At 41.6% G+C, this 20,807-nt stretch overlaps 1 long non-coding RNA gene across 4 annotated transcripts; it reads right to left on the reverse strand.

The window, feature by feature from the left end:
- Positions 1-666: 666 nt before the first annotated feature.
- On the reverse strand, positions 667-11,131 carry LOC122868818. Of its 4 annotated transcripts, none has more exons than XR_006376181.1 (6): positions 11,072-11,131; positions 9,932-10,083; positions 7,014-7,144; positions 5,978-6,078; positions 4,976-5,008; positions 667-3,012 (listed from the first exon to the last, which is right to left on the reverse strand). It is a non-coding gene; the product is annotated as an uncharacterized LOC122868818 (long non-coding RNA). The 4 variants fall into 4 exon arrangements; XR_006376183.1 differs by having other exon boundaries at positions 9,932-10,187; positions 11,072-11,105; XR_006376182.1 differs by lacking the exon at positions 11,072-11,131 and adding an exon at positions 10,917-11,065.
- Between the last annotated feature and the right edge of the window lie 9,676 nt (positions 11,132-20,807).

The raw sequence follows: 20,807 nt of genomic DNA on the forward strand, positions 1-20,807 counted from the left end.
AGTCCTCCTTCATCACCTCAATGTGGGGATGGGACCAGCGCCCAGAGTGGCCATGCCCAGCCAAGTCCATCCCTAGCTGAGCCACAGCACTGGGCAGAGCAGCCAGGGAGCTCTGGACCCACTGGCTGCAGTAAAACTGAAAGAATATGACTCTCCTTGAGCTAAACCAGCATGGGTAAACACATTGAGATCTATGAAAAGGTGTGTGCCGCTTGACAAAACACACACGCAAGTGCCCGCATGTCCATGCATACACATCATATACCAGCGGCTTTAAATTTGTTTTGGCCTGGAAAATTGCTGTTTGGAAATGATAACAACAATAATGGAGGCTTTGCTGTTTGCCCTCATGTTGGTCTTTCTGAAAATAGGGTATGAGTGTGAGAGGTGGAGAGGAGCGGAGACAAGGCTGGTGGTTCAACTTGGTGTCTTTGATGCACCGTTGTTCCGTTGGCTGCCCTCTCCTCTCTGTGTAACCCCGTGGTTTGGCCTTGGCTCCACGACCCTCTTCACAGCCCTCTGGTCCAACTCTACCACCGCAGGCGCACTTCTTTAGCACATGTCAATATTAGTTTAGGATTATTTCTAGAAGTCCAGAAGGGTAAAATCCTTTTAGAGATTACAGAGCTGACACAAAATAATGAGGAAGACTCTGAGGAACTGTGGAAGAACCATTAATGAATATTTATTATTTGCATAACACACACAGATGATTTAACTCAGGCATACTGTGGGCAGCTAAATTTGGGTGAAGCCACATGGTGTCCTGGGTAACCTCAGCCCAGAATAGCCTGGGATGAAGACAGGAGTCACAGTGGTGTGTTAGGCTCCTTTGCTTACAGATGAGGATGGGAGGGATGAAAACAGAGTGAATAGAAGTAAGTCCTTCCACCCAGGGATGATCCTTGATAAAAGGCTTCATGCCTGGGTCAGCAGTAACAGCCAACTGGCAATTGGCATGTCTTTTCTGGAGAGAATGAACTGGGAAACCTGGGAGCTGGGTGGTCAGGACACTCACACATGCGTCAAAGCCAAAAGATTGTACTCATTCTCTTTATGCTATTTAATAGCAGATGACAGATATAAAGGCGGGATGTAAAAAATATGCTGTGTTTAAAAGGATGAGCTGTATTTCCATGATCTCTGAATGATTCCCAGGTGGGATGTCCTCCTGGCTTGCCACAGGCTTGAGCAAGAGTTTCTGATTGCTTTGAAGCAGTCAGCGATTAGTCACGCAGTTCTTAAATATGGTTGATGCATTACAGCCATGTCGTCTTCGGGGATCTGAACTATATCTTCTTTTTTTTTTTACTTGATGAGGCTATTCACCCCTTCCTCAGCCAGACTGGATTGGATTAGATTAGACTGGGGCCTACCAAAGTAATTAAGGTTGAAATAAGTCCCTTTAGCCAAAGAACTACTTCAGCACAAAGATATGTGATCCCTTTAGTGTTTTAGTTCCTGTAGTTTCTAAAGAAATGCTGTTTTACTTGCAGTGAAGGGAATTTCCCCTTCAGTTTACAAGTGTGTGTGTGTGTGTGTGCCAGCAATGACCATAAACTAAGGCTTTAGAGTGCTACCTCTCCACTTAAGCTTGGTTAAGCTTGAGTGTATGTGCTATTTAGCTAGCTTTAAATTGTTTAGTCATTAATCATTTTAGTTAGCTCTTTCAACTGTTTATACAATACTTTTAGATATCAGTTTTAGCCATTTTTCTATTAATTTTAGCCAACTCTTAACAGTTTAACCATTACTGTTACCTATCTTTTTAACCATTAGTTTAGACTTTTCTGCAATATTACGTAGTATTCAGCTGTTACAGATGGCTCAATATGTGGACATATTTTTTAAATCAAATTGTAATTTAAATTTTTTCAAATTAGTTGAGCTTTTCAATCTTTCCACGTACCCCATTGGGTACAAGTAGCCCTGGTTTGGAATCCCTATTGTAGAGGACATACTCATACCCATTACACACACAACCACACATGCACACATACACATAGCTGCAACTAGCACAAGCAGAAGAGAGGCAGCTGTCATTTTTCACAGACAAATCCTGCTGGTCCAGTGTTAACTTTGGCAGGATGGGATTCATTGATATCACATTATCACTGTGTTAAGTTTACCCATTTCCTGTATACCACACGTAATATCACAGTTCACACTTTATCTTCATGTTTGTCTTGGAAATATATAACCCACATTATTGGTAAATGTCTGATCCTTTGATGTCTTGGCTGGGGATATCAAGGAGCTGAAATAGCTTGTGAGGTGCTCTGTTTGTCAAGCTATTAAATGAATGAAGCAATCAAAGTAAGCTTTTCCGGGTATGGTGTTGCAGGTAAAGAATCTATCACTCCAGGGCTCTGCAAGTTCAAAAGTTCAAGTCCCATATGACACCTGAACTGGGTGACCTGCAGAACCACAGCTTTGTCTGGTGATTCAACAGTAAATGTCTTGTTATCGCCATACATTGGTCTGCTCAGATCAACAATGAAGTTATGTAATCTTTACAAAAGAATGGCATGCACTTTTGTCTGTACCACAGGGCGTGTCACATGATGACATGCTTCTCAGAGCACATTTATCTTTGATTAGATTAATTATTTAAGTGATCATCATGTCTGACAACAGGAGAAGATGGGAGTGAGTCACCTGGAGAACCTGACTGAGTCATTTTTATGCAGTGTGTGTTTCAGTTTTTGTGTTTGCTTGTGTGTGTATACAGTGTTATTAAAGAACTCTGGTTTCCCCACTCTCACTTTGTGGAAAGTCCATAAGCAGAAGTTGGAAACTACAACCACAACCAGCCAATGCACAGGACACTTATTCATAGACTCACACACACACACACACATGGGGTGGGGAACAAGAGCAGGAGCAGTTGCAGTAGCAGTAAATTGGTACAGACATCCGTCAGAAGCCCCATGAGTCACCCACTGGAAAACGTACAGCTCTCCAAAGCCAGAGTAGATATCCATCAAAAGTGATTGCGGCTGGTGCGAGCTCCTGCAAAAACACAGTTACATATATACACACAATTATGTCCATATACACACAAACATGTGCCTACTTGCACGCATAGCAACACATACTAAGTACATACCCATGCATGCACCCGCACACACGCAAAGCAGAGATTTTTGTGGTGTTGATGGTAAGGCAGTGGAGGGAGTGGTATGTTGTCCGGAGGAGAGACAGTGAGGCTGGGGGAGCCAGTGCGTAACTACTGCAGTGCATTCATGAGGCTTTTAATTGTAGCCAACTTTACTTGTGAGGTCACCTGACAATATAAACACTGACTCAAGAGTCAACCTCAAATCAATCTCCTATTCTTTGATATTTTTTTGTGCGCACAAGCTACTAATTGAGTAGCCAAGCTCCGCCACCTGTAGAAACTGTGGGTGTGGAGCGTGGGCCAGTGTAACACAAATAGATACAATTGATCCAATAGGTTACTGCTGATGTAATCTACCACACAAAAGAGCCTGAGATCTTTCCAACCAACCCTTGCCAGAAAAGCAGAGAACGGTCTGATACACACAGGATATTCAAGCCAGGCGTGTCCCAGGTAAAGTGTGTGTTTGATATGAGAGTCAGGAGAGCAGGGTTTGACATTAGCGTAGGCTTTTCCTGAGTGAATCCTTCACTTCTGTTCTGTTCAACTTTCCTGATTCCTCTGAACTGCATATCAGATCTCAAATGCAGCTGCTATGTATTGCACACGTGCCACACACATTACATTTGCACCTGAATTACGTGGAACATAAGAGAACATAAGGAGAGACCCATGTAGAGTTGTTCATCGAAGGATCTAAATAGCTTGGTATGGTAGTGAAGCTGCTGTCCATGTTTTTTTGGAAGTTTTTTTCTCTCTCTTGCAATAAATCATTCTTATGATGTTCCTGCCACCCAGCATGCTATGTGTGTAAGCTGTGCCCCTCCAGTGATCTTTAATAGCTTTGACATACAGTATATCTATATATACTCTTCATATATATATATATATATATATATATATATATGAAGTTATGAATATGTAAAAATGTTCCAAATAACGCTCTAGGTAAAGATATTTATCAAGATTTAAGATAGGGTTTAGTCATGACTATGCATTAACCCATTTGCAGAATTTATATTCAAAATCATATCACAATATTATTAATTAGAAAACTACAAATGAAACTGAGAAGACACAGAGCACACAGCAGACAGAAACGCACTGGAGAGTTAAACTTGCTATCGCAGCTGATTATGAGCTGATGTTAGTGAGTCATGTCTATCATAATCGTAATTGTGCTTTGGAAACACGTCAAATGTCATGCCAATAAAGCCTATTGAATTCAAATTGAAATTGAATTGAGTCATCGCTCCCCTTTTTCCGTCTTTGCCTGTTCTTTTACACTTGTCCCCTGGTCTCCTGCTCGCCTTACAAAGGGCCCAACTGCTGTGGGCCCTGTGCAGTGCTGCACAGATTCCTGAGACGTCAGACATTCTGGTGTTGGTGGGGCCAGTGGCTGCAGCCTGAGCCTCACACATGACCTCCTCAAGGTCAGCAGGTCAGATCCTGTGATAATCCTGTCCACATAGCAGCATGGCGTGCATATGTTTGTCCTCTCCTTAAACCAGAGAGGTTGAAGTTGTGTGGACGTTTGCGTGCCTGTGTATGTTTTCATGTTAGATTTTTTGCTGTTATGGATTGTCGCTTCATTTGCCACTTGATGTTTAACAATGGTGTTTTCAGGTTTTAGCTGAGAGGATGGAAAACACACTGCATGCTTTATTTGGAAGACAGCTTCCTATTTCATTTCCACACTTCTGCAGTATATGCACATGCTAGAGCCTTTATGTGAATGTGTGAGCATGTACATGTCTGTGCACACATTAACACATCTTCACATCTTAGTGTGTATGTGTGTGTGCACAGGGGTGAGTGTGCAATTTGTCCCAGTGGGGGTGAAAAGGTCCACACCTGCAGGAGATCTGCAGAGAGCATCACTGTCATCTGGAGAGGCGAGAACAGAGAGAAAGAAGAGATGAAACAGAGAACAGAGAACAGAGGGGTCTCACTCCACCCCCAGACATTGTTATTTCAAGCTTTTCTCATCATATTGAGGTAGAAGGGAACAATACACAGCACACACACTCACTTGGAGCACTCACTGAGAGCAGCACAGTCAGCTCTTTCAGCAAACAGAAGAAAGAGAAAAATCAAAGAGCAGAGAGGCGAGGAGAAGGAGGGACAGGGTGAAAGATATAGACAGCAGGGGAGATAAAGTACCTTATCCACAGAGGCTTTACTCTTCACTCCTCCTCTACTACCTTTACACTAGTGTGATGCAAAACATGCATCAACATGGCCCAAGCTAGAGGCAGCTTTTCTGTACTCTTAAGCTTTTCAACAGTTTTTTTCCATCTTACATTTGCCGGCTATGTTTCACAGAAGCTGAGAGAAGTGAGATAGGAAAAGGAATGAGAAAACAGGCGATTATAGAAAAAGGAAATTTTGTCCACTGTTGCAGAAAAAAAAAATCAACAGACAGAAGAAATTGTTTTCATTCTGTTGGTTATTCTGAGCCATACTAACTTTGAACATTTGTTTAGAGTGAAAATATATCCCTTTTGAAACGTATTAGACTTAAGACTTAAGACCTAAGACATGACATTTTTCCCCTCATGTCTCAATCCCTCCCCTCCTTCCCACTAACAGACACACACACAGACACACACACACACACACACACACTACCCCCTTCTCCAGTTGTTTGGAAGGAATGCCTCTCCTGTAGATCTAATGGCAGTTGGGATGATTAATCAGGTGGCAAAGAGACTAGAGCCATAATAGAGTCTACAGTCTGTGCGAGTAGCATACATTTGTGCGTGCATGTGCAGTATGCATGTCACACATGTGTATGTACCACTGGCATTTGTGTATGTGGCTGCCTGTTTGCCCGTGTAAATTCCTTGTACATACATGTGTGCGTTAGTGTGGCTTTACAGCAATGGAGACACCAGGACACTTGGCACCACACTGACGTGACCCAACACTCGACCCTGCAGGACGCCAGTGACAGTCTGACATGAAAGATGAGGCACAGAAGAGAACATCAACAGGCAGCGAGAAAACACAACCCCACTTCAGCTTATTGCTGCACTAGCCACACTAAATCATTTTTACAGTCAATACAATACACTGTAGATGTGTTTGTTCTTCACAAAACTGACCTCTTTGAACCTTGAAAATGTTCATACAGAGGAGGGAAAAACAGCTAAAGACAACTTCAGGCACTTGCGTAACAAACTACAAGAAGAAACATATCTGTGTGCATTTCCCTCTTGGGAACTGTCCAATGTTGAGGCATTTTGATGCTTCTGCTCTTACTGGCTGTATTACGCTTCTGTGTACATAGTGCTTCTCCACTGGCAAGCCCTCGCTTCTGCATCTTTCTCCTCAGTTTTTTTCTCTAAGAAATATTTGTTGGCAGGGTTGAATTAGCGCTTGAATAAACTTCAGTAGGCTTGGGATTTTGGCATGAAGCCACTGGGCTCATTTTGTGTTGGCATTTAACCCCCTCTACAGGAGAGCAAGATAACCACGTTTTCAAGACTTTCATTCAGATGTTATCTGTCCAACAAGCACATGATCATGTTTGACTTACAAGAGCTGCAGCACACTCATGACATACTAGGAAGCTAATGGACCACATAATTTTTTAACTTTTAATACATGGAAAATTCCTCTCTTTTTCTGCAGCCCCCTGACACTATGTGGTGGTGGTACTGGGGGGTAGGGTAGGGTATACTGAATAAATACTTTGGTGCATGCCCTGCTGTCTACCCACCCTCCCTCTTTCTCTTTCGTCTACAATTGCTCCATTCAGCCCTGTTATTTCTGATCCCTTGGGCAGTGCAGTTGGGTCAGCTAGCCGATCTAATGGGCCATCAGCTGAAGGGCTGGTAGTTACAGAGCAAAGCTTTATGACTCAGGTGCATCCCACCTACATACACACCTGTCGAGAGCCCATGGCTTTGGCTGGCCTGGGTGGGTGGCCTGTCTCTTGCTCTCCCATGTTTCCTGCCAGACTGTCAGCTATCTTCTAGAGGCAAAGATGCAAAAAGAGTCTTGCCTTCAAGCCTGGACCTATAAGAGAAAGAAAAGGACCATGGGGAAATAAGTTGAGTTAGCTTGGTACAAAATAAGGGTGAAATAACATGACCACAATGTAAGATTCATAGAGCTAAAATCCTGTTTAGGTGTATTGATGACCTTTACGATATGCTTGAGAATTCAGCGTCCTATCACAATGCACTTGGAAACCTTGAAGGTAGTAAAAAATGATAGGAGAAAGGAGAAAAATCTTGGCGGGTCTCCCTGCCAAAACGTTTGACATTGTGCAGGTCAGTATTCCTGTGTGTATGCTCACCTGTCTCCTCTGTGCCTCACGTTAACCAATAGGTTAATAAGTTTATAATAAGATAGCAGGGCCTGGGGTGAGCAGGCAGTCAGCTCAACCACATAAAACAGGCAGGGAGGCCCAGTGCAGGCAAATACAGCAAATATTAATACTGACCTGTGGGCGTTCTGGTGTGTTTTCAGGACATTGAGTGGTGAGATTTGGGACAGGGAGGGTGAGGGATTTCTACATGGGTGCAACTGTTGAGGAGTCTTAAATGCTTGCCAACACCTCACCCTTGACCCTCCACCTTTAACTGTGCCATACAGTTGGCGCTGTCATGTTTAGTTTTCCAGTCAGCTCACCATGCACCTCCCGACTTCCCCAGACTCCCTTCAGCAAAGGGAAGTGTGGAAACTGAATCAATCAGCTGCTCTTCCTCGAGGTTTCCTTCTGTTTGTGGAGGAACCAGGAGGAGGATCCCAGTGAAGCCAGGCAGGCCTCCACTAACACTGCTGCTCTTTAGTCAAATAGTCAGAGAGGAGCTCCCACAGTCAGATATAGCTTTTATAAGTTTACCCAGCGTAGATAAAAATCATTTGGCAGTCACGAAGCCTGTATGTACAGAGCATAGAGAGATGTGTGCAGTCTAGTCTACGGTAAGATCAAAGTTTATAATTATATTCAGGGGGTAGACTAAATGATGGAAACACTGTACAAGGCACTTTTCTGCTTGATTATTTTCTTGATTAACTGACTAATTGTTTGGTCTATAAAATGTAATTTCCCAGAGTCCAAGGTGGCATCTTCAAATGATTTGTTGAGCTACAGTCCAAACCCCAAAAATATTCAGTGTACTTAGAAATGTAACATCCCGTTAATCTTGCCCATTGAGTTTTATTTTGAAAGACTCTCGTATCATCTCCTCTCACCTGTCCCTGGTCCTGCCCTTAGTCTGCCCGCTTTTCTCTGCTCATTGCCAGATTGTCTTTGTTCTATCCCTGTGTTAATCGCTCTCCAGTATTTCCTAGTGTATGTATCTTTGGTTTTTGGACTTTGCCTTGTTCTTTGGATTATTGGAGATTTCCTGCTCTCTGTCTGATTTGTTTGCTTGGCTCGGACTGACTTCCTGTGTATGACTGCCTGGCTATTCAGTAAAGACTTGCCTGTTGAACTTTACTCTGTGTACTGTACTTTTCTCTGCTTCTGAGTCCCTGTTCTAACCAGAGTCATTACAAGAAAACCAGTAAATACTCATATTTGTGAAGCTAAAACAACCAACTTTTTGGCATTTTTTTTAATAAAATGACATAAATGATTAATCGCTCAAAATAGTTGCAGATTAATTTTCTGTCGATCGACTAATAGATTTATTGCCTAATCATGTCAACTCTACTTTTCAGGTAATCTTTCCAGTGACCTAAAAAAGTGGTACATTTTTTTCTACCACACAATAGAGATGTGTGCTTGAGATCAATGAGCCTATGTGCGTGAAAGTGTATGAAAGGCTATTATATAGCAGGAGAAATAGGGTCAATGTTTTTCTCTCTGTGAGTCAACTTCCTTCACAGACGCTGTAATGGGAGCAACACACTTCCTCACACACACACACACACACACACACACACACAATCACACACGTAGATACACACAAACTCAGGAATCACACTTTCAGTCCTTGTCTCAGCTACACCTCGACACAGAACCACATGCATCAAAGCAGAAACATCATTTTATGACTGGTTATCTTGCGCCACCTGTAGGTCAGACAGGATTAGTTGTTGAATATTCTCAGAAATGTTTTCAGTGTGTCACTTTCTGTCTGTCTCTCTAATGAAAGAATTTCCATTTTTTTCCTTCAACTCTGATAACAGCCACATTAGCATAAAAAAGTATGTTAGCGTTGTGTAATTGTGCATATTATGCACACACACACACACACACACACACACACACTGAGTTACATTTGCACACACAATACCAGACTTTACACAATTACTCCTCTATCACCTCTGCACTTGCCTGGGTCAATATAGCGTGTGAAAGAGAGAGACAGCATTCACGCTGGGTCTTCCTGGCCTTTGCACCACTCCCACCCGCAATAGTTTCAGCTTCATAGCGAGATTAAATTTTTCCTAAAACATTTACCAGGCAGATTGGAAAGTTTTAAATAAACCCAAATGAATACAAACACAGTCTTGCCTAAAAAAGGATTTCTCTGAGAACGTAGAAGCTAACACTTTGTCTTTTGTGTGCTCCATTCAGCAGTAAAGTTCCATATGCCTACATTTATGTTTTCCCACTCTGAATAATTTTGGATTTGTTTTCTGTGTTAACGACAGGAGGGAGGGAATGACAAGAGAGAGGTAGGAGAAAAGGTCAGGGTATGAAAGGGCCCCTTAAATACTTTGCTTAGTTACACTGCTAATATTAAAACTTGTTCTCTTGCCCTAAAAGTATGTTTTGACTTTGGTTGATCTACCTCTATTAATAGCCATCAATAATATGTCATAGTTAGGCCTTTCTCTCCTTACCTCTCTCTCCATCTTGCCATTCTTTCCCTCCATCCATGTGCCAAAGTAGACGCTTAATAAAACCATCACTCATGAGGACTCACTGAGGAAGCCAGCAGCTTGAGAAATCCAGGGAAGCTTTTCATTGTAAGGAGGAGGGCCTGGTGGATGAGCTGCATGGTGGGAACCATACACCAGAGACCTCAGTGAGGGCCTCAGGCAAAACTTATTGTGCTATGTCCTATTAGAGCTGAAACAATGAGCTATGTAGCCCAATCTAAAATTTCATTTGTATACAGAAACAAATAAGGAAATAAATTAATAACTTTTAAAATGTTTTTAAAATGTTATATTAAAACCAGTTCATTTCAGCAATTTAAACATCTTATTGTGAATTTAAAACAAGAAACTGTTTAAACCATAGGCAGCAGGATACGTGTCTACTTTTGTTTAGAATAGTTGTCGAATGTTTATTATGTTAATTTAATTATTTAAACGTATATTTTTGGGGCATCAGAAAATGGTTTGAGTTCCAGGGCTGAGAAAGAATGTAAGTAACATTGTTAACACTGTGCTACATTACAGAGAAATACAGAACCGTAACAATGAGCCTTTAAAATACAAATTTTACAAGGGGCACGAAACGAGCCGCCTGTTGCTAACAGAGCTCCTGTGCTAGCGTTGTAAATACATACCAAGGCTCCCAGTCCGTGCAGAGCCAGCTGATAAGACTGCTAAGTTAGCTAACTAACTAATGGCAGCTAGTACAGTTAGCAGCAGTGTGCCGGTAAGTGACTTCCTGTATTACAAGACAAAATGTCCGTGTTGCAACAATCCACTGATACGTTCGTCTCGGTGACAAGGCGCAGCTACCGAATGCAGTTTGAGGGTTTCTTTTTTCAGTGACTACTCGACTAATGAAAACTTGGGTAGACCAAGTTTTCATTAGTCAAGTAGTTGCTCCGTTTCTCTGTGTCCACCGTATTCTTTGGGAGCAACCTCTCACCCTCAGTCAGAGCCAGATCAAGTGCCCTCGCCTGTCCATTTTTTATGCAGATTTTTATTCACTAGGTAGCTAACTAACCAATTATCTACTAACTAGGAAGTTAACTACTTCTAGCTAACCAAAGTAAAAGGTACAGATCTGAGAGTATACTTAACTGCAAAATCACGCATAGGCTAAGGACAGGTGGATGTTGCCTAGCAACAATTTTTTTTAAAAATGCAGCAAGATGCTCTTGTTGTTTGTTGAACTTGTAGGCTACAACAAAAAAGGCAGTGCCTTGCGTTTTGTAACCTGCAAAAAGCGCTCTGTCTGATCAGGGCGTTCATCTTCTTTAAACTAAAATGGCAAAAAAAAATCATTCATAACAGCGCCTCAAATGTGAATATTTTCTGCTTATCGTAGTTGTCTATGGTACTAAACTGAATATCTTTGGGTTCTGGACTGTTGTTTAGACAAAACAAGAAACTTGAAAATGCCATCATGGGCTCTGGAAACTTGAATGAAGTGTGATTGACATTTTAACTATTTGCTGACATTTTATTGATTAAACAATTAACTGATTAATTGAGAAAACAACTTACTGTTGTGCCATCAGGAATGTTGTGCAAGAGTGCACACATGGCTCTCTGTGTGTGACCCATATTTGTTGACTTTTGCACAATCATCTGCTTGTCTTGACTGTGTAGCTGCCTACAGTATCTCTCTGTAAGGTTATCAGAGGTGAGAAGTGAGTAAAGAAGTAAGAAGTAAAACTGCATGCTTTATGGATGTACAGGGTAACATTTATTCTAAAATATGTGTCGGATAAAATAAACACACCACAGTCAATCTTGTCTATTTCCATAGCTGGGAGGAGGGAACTCTACCCCACTGCACCTGTTTCTCCCTCCCTGCTCCCCGTCACACTCTTGAACCCAGCAACAAATTAAAATTCCTCGTCGACAGATTTAGAGAAATCAAAAATCCAAAGCCAAAGAGAAAAAGGTTCTTCTATCTTGTCCTCAAGGAGGGGAGGTAAGACAATAGTGGGTGAGGGGGAGGGAGGTCTGGTACGATTAGGTCCAGCTATAGTGTGGTTGTAGATCACTGATGTCAGGGTGAGTGTTGAACCACCAAAAGGAAGAGAAGGATGTGATGCTATGCTCTCTCTCTACCTTTATAAAATCAAAGCCAAATGCTCCTCTGTGAGCCTCCATTGGCAGTAAATCATGCTGGAAGAGTAAGTATAAATAATAATGGAGTATATACACCAGATAAATCACAACCATGTAATGCAATGTGGGATGAGAGCTGATGTCCTGCCAAACACAGGATGTATAGTGTCTGAACCTTGTTATCGAAATAATCCAGCGCTAATCCCCTCCATTCATTTCCTCAACAGTGGAGGAATTTTGTTTTAATAGCGTGATACGGGCTCACAGTACAAACTTGACAGCCGATAACAAAATCTGAAAGCTGCAGGCATGAGAGCACATTAAAAACGTATCCTGGGATGATGATTGTGAGGTGTGGCGGTAATAAGCCACATGCGTAGCCATGCTGGTGGGGTGAAAGAGGAGATCACAGGCGACAGAGGAAGTTATGGAAGTTGTCTCACCATGCCTGGCGGCAGATGAGCCCGCTGCCTGAGCTCTCACGCTGGGGAGACATGGCCGCAGACTGCATTCAAGCCACACGGAGACACATGGCGCAGCAGCAAGAGCTACATAGTTCCTCACGTTTTGTGTTACTTAGCATCGGTAAATGTTAAATCAACAGCAACACAGAAGAAGTGTTGATGTAGGTCTTTTGATTCTGGTCACACTGCAAGGCTCCTTTTCAGAGACAGAATATTCTTGCAACTTAAATATCACAAAGCAACAAATATGACATACAACACATGGAAAAGAGAGGAAACTGTCTATATTCATGTTGATGTAGTAGAGGCAACCAGTGGTGGTGGGATGTTGGTTAGAGAGGGAAAGAAGGACTGATGTGAGAAGGTGGGAGGGAATGGAAGAAGAACAGGAGGGAAAGGGGATGTTGTTAACTTTCCTAGAATCCCACAGAGTTGTGAGACAGCCTTGACTCCATCAACATTTGTAAATGTGTGTGTGCGGATGTGTACATGCCCTTGGCTGTGTGTTCAGTACTAGCTTTTCCACTCAGTGAAACACAGGCTGTCAACAGAGCAGCACTCAACTTATACAGTCAGGCCCAGGAGTGAAGAGGTGTTGATTCCATATAGAAATGTAAAAGGGGGACTAGGAGGCATCTATAAGACTGCACCTTTCCTTTTAAGTATAAAGTGCTATATAAAATGCAGTCCACATATCACACCTAACTGTACTTTATTATATACTGTGGGTAGGACTGTAACTGGGATGAAGTGGAAAAGACGTGGCTGTTGAGTAAGACATGTATGTGAGGTGAAAAGGTTGCTATCAAAATTACTCTTGTTAGGATAAGGCACCCCTGTTCGTTGGGGTTTTAAGGGATTTCAGTAGCCCAAAGATGGTTTTCTATATGGTCTTGACCCATATAGGAGCATGTGACCCTTAATTAAAGTATTTTATAGTTTAGAACTTGACTTTCGCATCATCTTTGTCTTCTTTTGGCCTTCACGTTTTAAACCATGAACTTAGCGCTATATTTAATATGTGTGATAGTGTAGTTGCTAAACTTCATGCCTGGTTTTCATGAGAGGAAAAGTACATACACCAGTGAGTTTTATCTCTCCAATGAAGAATGGAGCTGATTTTAGATGCACTGCTAGGGACATGGGCCTCCTGGTGCCTTTGGTCTGGTTGCTAAGAAGCAGTTTGTCAAACACCATAAAAATACAACAGCGTTACTAGGTCTGGATCTGAGGACAAGGGGGGAGAGTGGGGAGGTGGGCTGGCAGGCAGGATGTGGTGTTTTTGCTCAGTAGGAGAGGTGGTTCTCTCCGTGCTGTCATCTGTGAATGGAGCTGAATGGAGAAACTGCAGGGACTCTGTAGAGTGGCACCACAGCTCTCTGTTCAGTTAGAGACTCCGCTGCCATCCATCACACAACATCCCTGCCTTTTATGGTCTGAAACAGAGGGTGGGTGAGAAGGAGAGAGAGAGAAAGAAAGAAAAAGATGAAGACTCATTTTTCCTCTGTTTTTCCTCTTTCTTAAATGCATCCTGAGAGTGCAACTAGTTGTGTTTGGTTACCAGGTAACAACCCTTGGTTAATAGGAGGAAATGTTCTGAACCTCCCCAATAATCAAGATCTCAGTTGGAGCCTCCTAAATCAGACTGATCCCCTCACTTTGTGGAAGCATCATTCCATACATGCCTCACTCACACACTGGCATCCTCTACAGGGTTTCTTTAGAAGGGATCCCAGGTCCTCTGAGCCAGTCCACTTGGCTTGTTTGGATTTATACACACTAAATTAATCCAGGCGCTTTACATTGGGCAGGGGCCTGTCTTCCCTCCAATTACCATGCACAACATCACTACCACCACAGTTTTTCTTGGCCAGAGGCAGTGTTTACCCACTGCTAGAACACTGACGAACACCATACGCCTGTGCGCGCACACACGCACACACACCTACAGAGATGGGGAGATTATTGACAACAAAGATGGTAGAGAGGGGCCTGTGGTTTCATGGAAGAAGAAAGTGATGACAACAAAGCAGAAGAATATGAAAGAAAAGAGGGGGGAGAGAGAGAGAACTACACACTTTCTTTTTTTCTAATAAAAATATTCAGTACATGGTCACTTATATGACAGTTCGATTCCAGACGGAGATGTTGTCGCAAATCATCCCCCTATCTCTTCCCATGTTTCCTGTCAGTCTCCCCACTGTCACTATAATACAGGCTAAAAAGTGTCAAAACTAGGGATGTGCGTGATTAGTCAATTAGTCAATTAAACGTTGCTGCCCTCGCTAGTAGGCACCAAAAATATTAGTTGGTTAAACAAATTATAAATATTTTTTTAATGTACATTGCCTGTTAACTATTACGTCCAAGATGTTACACAGCCACCTGCCACTAGGCTGGGCGCGTCAAAAAGCAAACAGCCAGCAGCGGTGCTGATACAGCGGATTGTGAGCTGTAGTTTCCTAGGTAAACACACAACATCTTCGGCTGTCGCAGACTCTCCTGCCCGGCCTGCTATTGCAGGCGGCAGCCCCCTCCCCCCGAGCCAATGCCCAGATGTTAACCAGCGAGGTGGACAGTGGGACAAAGATGACATCTCGTAAAACCAGCACGGTTTGGCAGTGTTTTGATGAAAATAAGGTTGTATGTAGGCTATGTCAGAATGAACTGGCATAACCACTTGACTGGAGCAATGCATAACCACATTCAGCACAGACATGTGTATGTTAACCTGTAAGGAGAGCAGCTGGTGTTAGCACTGCTAATGTTAGTCACACTCGGCAAACCAGTATGGCATTGTTCAACACCCCAACCTGCAGACGCTGTGATCCCCAAGGCTCCAGACTAACTTTTTTCACCACTGTCCTGGAACCGTCCCGAAAAACTATTTTAACCATCCTGAACTGAATGTAAACCATCCCAAAATCAAAACGTTGTTTCTTTAGTTTGTTAGTATCATCTATAGAAACACCATTAAAATGTTGAGGAAATAAATAATTATATTTATTTTGCTCCATTCAAAGAAATAGATTTTCAGGTTTTGTTTTAAACCTATCTGTAAACTTTCATAAACAGAATAAAAAAAAATAGGATACAGAATTTAATAACACAGTAGCAGCATTTATGTCACCACAACCACATGGCCCATACAAACACCAAACAAGTCAAGGGAGATTGATAAGACAGAGAACTGATGAATGTCATTCAGGCTAGCATAAAATCATATCGTGAACATTACTGTCCATGCTGACAATTGTTTGTCAGCTAGGAAAGCTACCATGGCTTTTGCCCTGTAGATCGACATTGTTGTTTGTTTTGTTAGCTGACAATTATGTGGTTGCTGCCGCTGACAGATTACACTCCATTTAAACAGTTTTCCCTGCCCTCGCCGTTATGTGTTAAGTGGTGCATTGGCACACTGAAATGGAGAGGACACAGTGTTTAGCTCTGTTAGCTGTAAACACACTGCTGCCCAACGGCTGCTAACAGCTAATTAGCTCTTTTCCTGCCAATTTCAACACAGATTTGTTGTTCACAATGTAGCATTAGCATGGAAAAAATAATATACTCACACACAGCCAGGGTAGCGCCTGGCTAAAGTTAGCTAGCTAGTAACAAGCAGCTGGCTAGGTTATTTCAGTCAAATGATGTGCTCGATCTGTAACCAGTGCAACATATTTGCGAGGTTTTGCCAGCAAGCCCTTTGTGACTGAGGGGATAGATGGACCGGTACCATGGGAACATTTCAGAATCTTCATATTTTTCCATGGCATTCCATCTAATAGTTGTTAAGTTACAGTATTTCAGTCTTGACCAAAGTGGTGGACCGACTGACAGACCAACATTGCCATCCCTAACATCTCATTTCCAGCACCTTTTGTGGTGTTTAATTTGAAATTAAACTGCCTGCCAACTAACATTAAGCAGATTTTGTATGCTATTGATGCAAATTCTGTAAAAACAGTCCAGGGCTCATATTGAATTAAATGTGTCCAAGGCTACCAGGGTAGCTTTCTGTCATACAGAAATAAGAGAGCTACCCTGATAACCTTGAACACAGCGTTATTGCAAATCTTCTTCTTATTATTATTTTATTGTAAAAAGATAAATAAAAAAAAAATAAAAAAAGGTAAAACAAACCCCAAAACAATTAACACAGGCCTAGTTAGCCTTAAAGGAATAGTAGTAGACATTTTGGGAAATATGCTTATTAGCATTCTTATGAGAAGATTTACACAACTCTCATATCTTAAGACTACAGCCAGCAGCCGGTTAACTTACACAAAGCTTAGCACAAAGACTGGAAGCAGGAGGAAACAGCTAGCCACTACTGCAGTTTATTCCATATATATATATATATATATATATATATATATATATATATATATTTTTTTTTTTAATTTCTTTATTTATTTTTTTACCAAGCTCTGTTTTGAATTTGGAAACCTTCACAATGAGACACTCCTGAGAGTAAAGCTATGAGTTTGCCTGGCTTGCAAAAGAGATGCAAGATAGATTGGTTGTTTTATAAATATATAGTGAATTAGTTAGACAAAACATTTTCAACAACTACTTTATTTTTATGCTTTGTCATTTAAACAGGTTCTTTATAGAGAGATTTACAGAGCACCATATAGCAAGTGCTGTTGGTTTCTTTTGACTGTTGGTGTTAAGTTCAAGAACTTTGTAGACTTTAAAGAAGTGCTGAGGACATTTCAAGGGCACCACAAACAATACTGTAATTCACATGCTTCAGTAAACTAGATCATGTGCTTTTGTGTTTTCATATCTCTGTGTGTGGAGTACTGTTAGTGAGACTTTGATTAGTATACTTTACAGGTGATGATAAACGCAGTAGCATTAGTTATGGTGTGGTGGTTTTTAGTGCAAGTCTAGGGACATACGAGATGAGAATAATAAAACGTTTTAACTAGATAAGAATCAACATTAAAGCCAGGTTTCACAGTGCCTCTTAATGGCCGTGCCCTGAAACTGACCCTTTCTGGGCAGAGGAATAGGCTGTACAGTACATGCCACAATGACACACACATTGTACTCAGAAAAGAGTAAACACAGGTGTCCTGCAGGTTGACCATTTGCTTTTTTTTTGGTCCACAGGTGCACAAACCTATATGTTTATTTGCACCTCTAACCTTTGTTGCTCTCCCTCATTCTACTCTCTAGTGAGATCTTAAGTTTTTATTGTCTATTAATTCTCACATCCACAGAGTCAAGGTGACCACTAATCTTTTTTTCTGGGTTTTCTGATGTTTGAAAATGTACGTGTCAATAGGAAAACCCCCCTACTGCTCAGCATGACTACAAATATAGACCAGGGAAATGAGGTAAAGTGAGGTAAACACGTTGTAAATAGAAGAGTTGTTGTGCCGGTGGCGAGCAGGGCACACCTGGGTGGCTGGGGCTGAGTCAGGTTCTGCTCAAGACCTGGTCTGACTGCCTGTCTGTTTTGAGGAACCTTGTCTTGAAGGAACCGTTGTTTGGACCATTCTGGGATGGTGTGTTGTTCCATAGAGACTGGGTGCAGCTGTCACCACTGAGCAGGGTCATGAAAAGGTCTGGTCAGCTTGGCTTGGCTTTGGAGGCAGGCGAACAGGGACGCTCATTTGCAGAGTCACCCAGTATATTTGGTCCAGTTAGCTTCATCCACTGCAGTCCAATACAGTGGCTTGGAAATAAATCCTACTTTTATGATCCTTGATATTGACATAGTGTCAAAGAGGTGTCTGTTGTTATATTTGGGGCCTTCATTTATGGCATTGAACTATATTGCAGTGTATTGAAAGGTGTTTCAAATACCTGCAACTCCTGAGGGAAATATCTGGCTCTTTAGCTGCTAAATGCTACTGTATTCCCCAGTTAGTCGCTAACTTTGTCTGCCTGTCTTGTGGTAGTGTTGACTCAGTATCAGAGCTTCCTCAATTCAATGCAGTGAGGAAAACTGCAAAGAACAGTACATAGGTGAGAGTAAACAACCACTTAACAAAAGACTTTATCAGCACAGACGACACACTAACTCAGGATTGCAGAGCGCTGTGCATTTGCATTTAAAAGCTACAAACCACACATTTGAAGACAGCGAGGTGAAGATTCTAAGTAGAGAGAAGGGTTGGTTTGAACGGGGTGTCAAGGAAGCCATTTTTGTGAAAAAAGAAAACCCCTCTTTGAACAGAAATGGTGGTCTGAGATTCAATCTGCCCAAAGTCTATCACAGTGTATTAACACCTTGGTCTCGCCAATCACATGCTAATCAGGTACTTAACAATGATGAGGGAGGTGCAGCCAGAAAACTATAGGCCTGATTACTGATTACTGGGCCATCATGGAAACAATTAGGCCAGTTTCAGGTGAAACTAGGCAGGGTAATCAACAGATACTCAGGAAGACTCCTTCCTGAGGCCAGGGCTTAAGTAACACAGAGTAGCTTAAATTTCTGGGTTCCCGGACCTTTTTTCACAATTGAGAATGACGGATGGGAGGATAAGTGCTACAGAATTCCCTTTATGCCCATGCAGACGCAGTATTTCTTTAAAACACTGAGCCAGATTAACATGCAGACATACAAATGACAAATACTGGGCCTCCTCATGTAAATAGGAAATTACTGGTAGTACTGAGCTTTCTGGTCCTGGCATCAAGACTTCTTCCTGTCTGCTCACTTCATATCATTACTTTGGATAAATCACAGACACTGACTTAAATTGGTGTCATTTTTGGGATCTGCCTGTTTTATATCAATCAGAAGAGGAGATAAATAGAGAGACATCAATTATCCTTCAGTCAAACAATGGCACTCTAATCTTTATGAACATCATTGTATATATTTAATCACTGAATCTTCCATGTTCAAATGTTACAAGCATACTGTGGGGATAAATGAAAACATCTGTTAACCAAACATTGCCTTCTATTGCCCTCTGGTGTTCATGCTGATTGACACAGCACAAAGGATTTTGAAATATTAAAACAGCAATATCAGATACAGTCATACCCATGATAAAAGACATACAGCATAAGTTCACATTAGCAGATTAGCAGTACAATAGACAGCGTGTTACATAACAAAATCCACATGACAATACATAAACAAAGGGTCAATATATAAACAACTGTAAGTGTATGTGAGCACATTCTCATGTGACAGTCAACAGCGTATTACAGCTTCTTCTTCTTTGAGCTTTATAGTCAGTTTCATTGTTTAGCTGTCCGGCCCACCAACTTTGCTGTTTTGGTTCACTCTCATTGTTCTCATAGCTTCATTTTCGGCCTCAGCAGGCAGCTGTTTTCAGCAAAAAAGCTCTTTAACCAGACACACTTAGCGACTAGCTGGTAAACATAGGCTTTTGCTAAACATTTGGCTGTAGTTTTCACTGCAAACATTTCAAGCAACATATTCAAAATGAAGAAGGAAAATAATATATATATACATCACGTCTGGATTTATGGTATTGTCTAACCTGACATTGTAGCTGTAGGCACGCTGAACATTATCATTATTATTATCATTATTATCATAAAGTCCTCCTAACTAGATTTTCCTCCATTTTGAAGTTTTTGAAAAACACATTTTTGACATCTTCTAAACTGTAGGTCCGATTGCTACCAAATTTTCGGTTGATCATCACTGGACGAAGCTTATCAAAAGTTGCAAAAGGATTGTTGATGTCTTGTTTAGTTTTCAAAGTCAACAACCGCTGGGCCAATCATCACAAAATGGGATATGTCCACATAAGTACCTGAAACAACATGAAGTTTCATTCAAATCGACCACTAGGGGACGCTACAAATGCAAGAAATGTGCGTGCAGTAACACGAATCAGACTATAAATCACAAATTGTTTTTTTCATTCTATTTGTGAAAATGCAAATCAGGGAGATTTCACAGATTTTTTCACATCTAGACCACATTTGACAAGGTCGAGATCAAAAGCTTTGAACTTCTAATGGTCTGTGTTGGCTTGAATATGAATATATATATATATGTATATTATCTGTGACACATGGCGTTGCCAGCCACTTCTTTGCACCTGCATATGAGCAGGGAGGGTGTAAAGAGGGGGAGGGTCGTGCTGGCTCTACAGTTCCACCAAACAAATGAAGCTCTGGCGAAGACTATACTTTTGCATGTGTGAGAATTAATAATTTAAATGAAGTTTCCTTGCCTATTGTATTAATACCATGTTGAAACTTTTGTACACACATACACACACACAGGGCATGAGGCTTAACAGTTCAAAGTGTTGTCCTGCAGACTT

The sequence above is a fragment of the Siniperca chuatsi genome, linkage group LG21 (genome assembly GCF_020085105.1).
Source record: "Siniperca chuatsi isolate FFG_IHB_CAS linkage group LG21, ASM2008510v1, whole genome shotgun sequence".
NCBI classification, from domain to species: Eukaryota; Metazoa; Chordata; class Actinopteri; order Centrarchiformes; family Sinipercidae; genus Siniperca; species Siniperca chuatsi.